Source organism: Thermobia domestica, chromosome 7, assembly GCF_964235325.1.
Source record: "Thermobia domestica chromosome 7, izTheDome1.hap1.1, whole genome shotgun sequence".
Lineage (NCBI taxonomy): Eukaryota > Metazoa > Arthropoda > Insecta > Zygentoma > Lepismatidae > Thermobia > Thermobia domestica.
The window spans coordinates 39,916,464-39,923,956 of NC_137460.1; the positions used below are offsets into that span (position 1 = coordinate 39,916,464).

General features: G+C 36.5%; 1 long non-coding RNA gene across 6 annotated transcripts in view; it reads right to left on the reverse strand.

Annotated features, from left to right (window-relative positions):
• LOC145690020 (uncharacterized) overlaps positions 1-7,493 on the reverse strand; it is a 449,583-nt gene that overhangs the window by 176,865 nt on the left and 265,225 nt on the right. The gene's annotated exons all lie outside the window — the stretch shown is intronic.

Genomic DNA, 7,493 nt, shown 5'->3' on the forward strand with positions numbered 1-7,493 from the left:
GAAAGGTGTGGTGTACTATGAGCTGCTGCAACCGGGTGAAACTATGAATGGAGAACGTTATCGACGACAATTAATGCGTTTGAAGCAAGCTCTGGCCAGAACACGACCAGAATGGGAGAACAGACATGATAAACTTATTGTTCAACATGATAACGCTCGCCCACATGTCGCAAAACCGGTCAAAACCTATTTAGAAAATGTCGGATGAGAAGTTTTACCCCACCCGCCGTATTCACCAGACGTTGCTCCTTCGGACTACTACTTGTTCGATTGCATGAACAACGATTTGATTGGACAGCGGTTTACTTCTTCAGAAGATATCGAAACATGGGTCTCTGACTGGATCGCTTCCAAGGATGAGGACTTCTTTCGCCACGGAATCCGTACATTGCCTGACAGATGGGCGAAAGTGGTGGCTAGCGATGGACAATATTTTTCTTAAGGTATTTATGTATTTTGTGTTTGTACTACAGCTTCAATGTGTGCGTACCAATTAATTCCTAGACCAAATATATATATATATATATATATTACAGCTTAGAGAAACATATATTGAACGTACCTATTATATTGAAGATGTCAAGATGTTTCGAAATTTTGTTGACTTTTGACAGATGATTCTAATCACCGAAACAAGGTAGAATCTATGTAAGGAAAAGCTGAAACCGCCCTCATTTCTAAGTTACAGAACTTTACACGTTATTTCACCATTTGACAACCTAGTCTTCACTGGAAATTTTAGTGCTAAAAACAGCCAGTAGAAGACAAGACAAATATATATATATATATATATATATATATATATATATATATATATAAAAGTGACAAAGTAATACACCAAGTGCACGGAAATAGAAAAATTTAAGCAGGATACGATACACAAATATACTATACGTAACACATTCTCCGTTAACATTTACAGTTAGCTACAGATGAATTTCATTTAGTGAAATCTACACTCTAAACCTTCAAGTAATACTGAATTTGTTATCTTTTACACAAAATAGGTGTGTTTTATGAACTGAAATTCGGAATAACATTTTTAAAAAAGAATAAAATGACTTGGTTTCGCTGCCAATTAATTTTTCAATGAATATTATATTATCATCGTAAGAGTTTCTATCTCAAGACAGTAACATAATGTTATAAAAATGAAATTAAATGAAATGAAATCTGAGATTTACGTCCCATGGTTATGCCGGCTAGGCTAAAGGAGACGACGATGATGAGAAATGAATGAAATAGTGGAATGAATAAAGTGGAAAGAAACGGGAGAACTCCAAGAAAATTCACGCACACGGTGTTTCTCCGCCACGAAGTTCACTTGGCGCGACAAACCCAGGACCCCATGTACGAGAGGTGAACGCTCTACTACTGAGCCACCGCGACCCTAATCTGTTATAACAATAACAAACTAAATCAGGGGTTGTCAATCTTTTACACCGGCGTACCACCAAAGCATATTAATTTAAAAAAAAAAACTACGTCGTACGTACTACCAACAGCGGCTCGCGTATCACAGGTTGTACTACATGATATAATTTAAAATTTATAATAATAATTTTAATATATTATTATTAAAAGGGATTTTTTCTTTCAAGGTGAGACATACATCAATCAATAGATGTTATTGAACAGAACAAAATTATTTGAGTGTAAATCCTTATGCGCAGTTTTCGAAAATTCAAGAAAACTATTTTTTCCAAACCTTAAATTTGATTATGGACGATAATTACGCCATCTATTACCCAGAGATGCAAATAACCACTCGCACACTCGCCCGGGACGAGCGGTCCATCAGTGCGGGTGAGTTTTTAATATTACTATTAAAATACCGAAGGTAAATAAATAATTTATCTTGTGGGATGCGAGCTAGTAGCTTTTCTCTTGTGCTAGTAAAACTTTGTTGCTTATTTTGATCCCTATATTAACCCAATTGGCTCGCACTTACGGAAAAGTTCCGTATATTTATAAATGAGCAAAAGTCAGACTTAACGAAATTTTCCGTTTCACATCGCTTCGTTCCATTTCCCAATACTAACACAAACGTTAGTACATAGGCATGTTGAATACGATTTCGTCATACACAGGAACATATTTCATAGCCGTCTTTATTACTTATCTTCCTGGAAACATTACAGGAATATTCTTAATGTTTCAAGTAAATGATTGTAAAATATAATAATACACTCTGTATTTTTTCCCCCCTGAAAAATCATTAAAAGAGTCCTGCCTGAACGCATTTTAATTTCCAGAAGAACGTGTGTGCTAAAGAGTTGAAAGAGTACACTGATATTTAGTATATTCTCATCAATCTTTTTTATGACAAGAAAAAGATTAGTTAATTTTTTATTACACTATAATATCATCCAAAGATAAGACATATATAACAAGAGCGCCCATCAGGGGGGGGGGGCAAGATGGGGGTCTTGCTTTTCCCTTAGAGAAAATTGTGCTTCGGAAGATCAAAAACCCAATAGTTTTTTTTTTTTTAAGAATAGTTACCGTGAAATTTGAGACTATATTTGAAATGTCGCTTATACCTGCCCCCTCTTGGAAACCACAACATGGGCGCCCTTGCATATATATCAATCGAGCATAAAAACTGAAGTCTAAGACAAAATTCTCATGGCTCGTTTTTGAAAAATCGAAAACAATTTTTTTTTTTTTTTGGTTCTAAAAATATGTTGTTCGTTGTTAATAACACTTGATAAGCTTTTATTCTGCTACAGGATCCGAACCACATGAGCTCCCGCGGGGAATAGAATCCAGGTTTGCGCGCCAAACGCATGTATGCTAACCTTAAGCCATCGGGAGAGCTTTAAGTAGCAAATTGTATTTATTGTTCTTCTAACGGCAGAGGCACACCTGCGGGCGGTTCACCGGGTCCAACCTCCCAAAAAACTTCCGAATTCAACATACATTTGTACACTTTCTCAATCTTGTTTAACAGGGCAATGATTGATGTTGCATGAAAATTTGATCTTACACTTTAACTGTATTCTTTCTCTTATAAAAACAATCTAGTTTTATCATTTTCAATGAACTTAAGTTTGTTACTGAATTCTCTATGTCTGTATGTGTGTGTCTCTTATTTGTGGATTTTTCAATTTGGACCCCTCCATTCTATAGAGCATCAAAAACTATCTTTAAAAAAGGGGGTAAGAAATTTTTCGCGTCACTCTTACCGTTCCCAAGAAATTGGCCGAAAAATAGTTCCGATTTCGGGAGCTTTAAGGAGCCATATCTCGAGAATCGTAAGTCATAGAGAGATGATATTGGTGTTGATCAATACCTACCAGGATCGTAAACATTTTGGAACCAAGTAGTAACCGGTGGACACTGGCCAACTGGCCACCGTTCCCCAGAATTGGCCAATAAACTTCGGATTTCGGGAGATTTAAGGAGCGATATCTCGGAAACCGTAAGTCATAGAGAGACGATATTTTGCGAATTTTTCAATTCTGAGCCCTCCATTTTGAGCATGTGTCTTCGTACAACAACATAGAGTAGAATGTTTTAACATAACTCGTAAACAAAATATGTGGAAAAAATTTAGTTCTGAAGGAAATTATAAATGGATAGCTATATTACAAGATTTGTTTAATGAGTAAACTAAGTTCGTTCTGGCAATGCTCTTGGAGCATGCTGATTTTTTTCCCTGAAAATACAGGGGAAGTATTTTACAACTACTCATAGTCTCTTCGGGTGCAGAATAATACCCGTTCAATATTAGACAGACATAGTGCCTTATAGCATCGACCCCTCCAACAAAAATCTAAGTGCGCGCCTGCCTAAGTCACACATACTCCTAATACTGAGTGACATGCATACTACATCCGTAATAATAATAATAATAATAATAATAATAATAATGTTCTCGCTAACCAAACACTCAAAGATAACTAAAAGTAATTAGCATAATTTACAGGATTGAAATTAACAATGTGTTTCTTATCTTTAGGGGAGCGAATTAACGAATTAGATGGAATCCAGAACCACATTAAGTCTCTGCAGCTTAATTTACAAGTCGAATGAAACGGATACGACGAAGTTCTTTTTTCTTTTTTTCTTTCCTTTTCTTCTAAGGTAAACAAATTCCATTTGCATACAGATTGCTAGGTATCGATTTTATAAACGGAATTAGCTCTCGAAATTGTTTCCACATTAAGATAAACTTTATTCACAGTCCAGTTAATGTTAAATGCGCATTAGACTAACAACATTTGGAAAATTTACAATCAATGGTTGCAAAAAACCTGAAAGAAGCTACTTCGCAAGGATATTATACAAATTCTTTTCGTTTCCCTAATTCTTAAAGGTGTGGAGTACCTACGCAATATTTCTTTTCCACCCCATTGATTTATGTGGAGAATTATGTTTCTGTCTCAAATAAACTGGAATTTTAATTACGTGATTCTTATTGATTTTTTCTTTACATTCACTCAAACTCTTTCTCTTCATTTTTGATTTAGCTTCATAATTTATGGACGGATTAATCATACTCAGCATATGCTATTAAAATGTCTTTTGCTTGCTCAAAATGAGTTTGCAACATAGACTGCGTACAGACTCAATACCGTTAAGGAAAAAAATATTAGTATCAAAGACGATAGAATTCAATTTTAAAAGTCGAATGAAACGACTGGAAGCTTTCGAAATGTGGGTGTGGAGAAGAATGAAAAAAATTAGTTGGGTCGAGCGGAAAACGAATGAGAGGGTGTTAGAAATGGTAAGAAAGAAAAGGACAATTTCAGACATTATTGAGAAGACGAAGAGAAACTGGTTGGGACATTGCCTAAGAAGAAATTGTATCACGAGGGACGTGCTAGAGGGTATGGTGACAGGAAAGAGAAGGAGGGGCGAAGGAGACTACAATTGATGGATAGTATCAAAACAGAAAAAATGTACGTGAAGACAAAGGGGTTAGCAGAAAGCAGTGGAACATGGAAGCTTCTCAGCCGCGGCAAGTGACCTGCCAATAAGGGCAGAATACTGATGATGGTGATGATGATCATTTATAGGAAAACTAACTTAAATTCCCGTTCTTTGCACGGAAAGAATACGTTTATGGAAAGTATCTGAACCTCTTCTCTACTTAGGATATACTTTTAACTTGAAAGTGTAATGAATAATTCCCACCCCTCACCCTTCATTCATTCTCATCGCCCATGCATTGTAGTTTTTGACTAAAGTTACCGACAAAGCAGACAATATTATATTGACAACAATAGAATATTTTGCTAAAACGGACTTTACGTTACAGGCATATAACATTAAACATTTCTAATCTGACAAACAGGCCTATGCACCACTCACTATCCCTTACGCCCTATTTCAGACAATACATACGTCAGAAAGTGTGCTTACGCTAGTGACGTTTTCTGTACAGACGAGACTAATAAAGATAGAAAAATGAAACAAAATTTTGACTTTTACGTTCCACAATTATTCTGTGTGGGCTAAAGGAGAGGGCGATGATGAGTAATGAAATGGTGGAATTAAGAAAGTGGGAGAAAACGGGAGAACTTCGAGAAAACCCATGCACACGATGTTTGTCCACCACAAATCCACTTGGAGCAAGCTGGGATCGAACTAGCGACCCCGCGCATCAGAGGTGAATGCTTTACCAGTAAGCCACCACGGCCCCTCTAATAGAAATAGAGTTACCCCTGTTTGTAAGATAAAAGATTAACATATTATAAGTCATTAGGCAAAATATCTCAAATATTCAGAATTTGGCACTTACGACCCTTTGCCATATCGACGACGATAATATGGGTCACTACACTAATTTTGCGCTCATACTTCTTTTAAATTCAACCAATAATCATGCCATGTTGTACAGTAATTTATTAAATATTCTTATTTACTTCTGAAAATTGAACAAAATATTAATAACTGTTGGATACAGTCGTAATTTTTCCCTGTACGAAACTAGTGGATTTTGATTTTTCTAAAAGTGATAAACAACACCTTATAGTATTCTCATTCATACGAATCTAATCCCATCAGCAATACTCTTTCTGGAGTTTTCCAAGAAAAATGAATTATGTGGTGTTACATGATCATCTTTTCTTTTCTTTTTCTTTCTTTTTTTTAAAGAAAGATGACAGCAGAAACTCGTTTCAGAATTGAACTACTATTAGGACTTTTCTAAAGAAAGGAATTATACCATAATGAAATGTTGATAATATGTTTGCTTACCAAATATGACCGGGAAGATTACAGCACTTTTGAGAAAAGAACAAATTTTAATGACCAATCGCGCAGTGAACTATCCATACTTTGGAGTGTTGTATGGAAAAAAAATTAAACGCATTTCAAGGAATCATAAAAATATCTTAAGTTTAAAATTTTCTGAACTATGGAGTAGTAATTTCCAACTTAATGCTCTGTGACGTCATAGTTTACTTCTTGGCTCTTCAGTATAAAGGGAAGGAATCAGCAGGTAACCTGACGTTGGTAAGAGACAGTAGTGATAGGCAAACAAGAACGTCGCCAGTTTTACAAGCACGCTATTCATGAATCCATGACTGCTCATTCGCTGCCAATACATGTTCTATTACGTCATTTCCTCCCTTCTTTCCTCATGTGTTTCTCTCTGTTCTTCTAAGGTACGAGGCGCGTTCGGAAAGTAACTTCCTATTGGTCACTGTGCGTAAAGTAGTGGGGGCAGCACTACTATCTTTGCACAGACGTGCGCGGTAGATCAGTCTGCTTCCAGCCGTGGTAGAGTGAAGGTTGCCTGATCACTAGTTCCATTTTTGTAGCGTATCAAAACGTGTGCTGCAATAGAAAATCTCGCTTTGCGAGCTGTTATACGTTTCCTTACGGCAAAACAATATTCGGCAGCAGCTATTCATCGGGAACTTTGTGCCATGTATGGACCAAGTGTGATGAGTGAAGGAGTTGTTCGTGAATGGATTCGTTGATTTAAAAGTGGACAAACAAACATTCATGACGAAGAGAGGAGTTACAGGTCATCAGTGGTCACTGATGAACTCGTTCAGAAAATTGATGGTTTGTGAAAATCGACGTTTCACAATCTCGGAGCTTTCCGATGAATTTCCGCAAATTTTCAACACTGGTTATATGACACAGAAGTTAGGCTACAGGAAGTATTGTAGCTCAAGGCACAGGCGGGAGATTTCTATGCTGATTAATTTTCTAAGCTAGTGCAGAGATATAATAAGTGTTTGAATGTTCATGTAAATTATGTTGAAAAATTGAACACAGAAGTAGCTTTGAGATATGTATAATAAATTATTCTAATTATTTACTTTGGTGCTTCTTATTTAACCAATCAAAGATTACTTTCCGAACGGCCCTCGTAAATCCGCGCTTCTGCGTCACACAAAAGCGAGTTGGAAATGACTCCCATGGAACATGTAGGCTTCTGCATAGATATACGGACGCACAGGCATCCAAAAACCGAATAGGGGAAGGTTAGTGAATAACGTTCGTGCTACGCAATAGAAAGAGAGAGATTC